We start from the raw sequence: 849 nt of genomic DNA on the forward strand, positions 1-849 counted from the left end.
TTAGCCGGTGTTTTGCTATTTTTAGCCGGTGTTTTGCTTCGTTTAGCCGGTGTTTTGCTTCTTTTCAGCCGGTGTTTTGCTCAGCCAGTGTTTTGCTTCTTTTCAGCCGGTGTTTTGCAGCCGACACCATGATTTAATTCAGCTCATTTATATACAGTAGCTCCAAGAAGTGCGGGGCCATATCAAATCATTCACAATACAGGTTAAAAAAAACACTTGCACTGTAAAATAACTTGTATCATGATATGCTAATGTCATGGTGTAAATCCTTCAGTGTCTCCCCTAACATTATACAAGCGAAGTGCCCCGCTGAACTGAGTGATACTAGCAATAACAATATTGTCAGAGGGGACAATGCTGTGATTGCTAGTATCACTCAGCCCTCTGTGAACAGTAAACAGCCATCAGGTGCTAATGATCCATTGTTAGGCTGATGGTCCTTCTTGAGCATGTGATCAGCTGGTTCTGGTTGTCAGCAGCAAACTGGTTGATCCACTCTGAGAAGGTGCTATTTAAGAGACTGAGCTGAATACAGCACCTCAGACTGAGGAAGTCCTCAGGATGAGAGACGAAACGTTTCTACATTTTTTTGTTTTTTGAATGTCCAGAGGACCAGACTTTTTTTAGATTTTTCTTACTGGATTGTTGAGCATGCATCAGGATATTTTGTCAATTTCATAAAAATCTAAAATGTGGAGTTTTTTTTTAATTTTTTAACAAAAGATCCTTGAAAAGTTGAAAGAAAAGTATTTTAACTAGATATTTTTATTTCGGGCCGAGACATCTCTAAAAACTGACGAGTTTTTTGTGGAGGAAATATTTAAAAGTAGTATTTTTGTGGAGGAAATA

At 38.4% G+C, this 849-nt stretch overlaps 1 protein-coding gene across 1 annotated transcript in view; it reads right to left on the reverse strand.

The window, feature by feature from the left end:
- The window catches only part of dtnbb (dystrobrevin, beta b), a 302,359-nt gene that overhangs the window by 258,403 nt on the left and 43,107 nt on the right, over window positions 1–849 (reverse strand). The window lies entirely within an intron of this gene.

This window comes from Nematolebias whitei, chromosome 21 (assembly GCF_014905685.2).
Source record: "Nematolebias whitei isolate Nwh7 chromosome 21, NemWhi1, whole genome shotgun sequence".
NCBI lineage: Eukaryota > Metazoa > Chordata > Actinopteri > Cyprinodontiformes > Rivulidae > Nematolebias > Nematolebias whitei.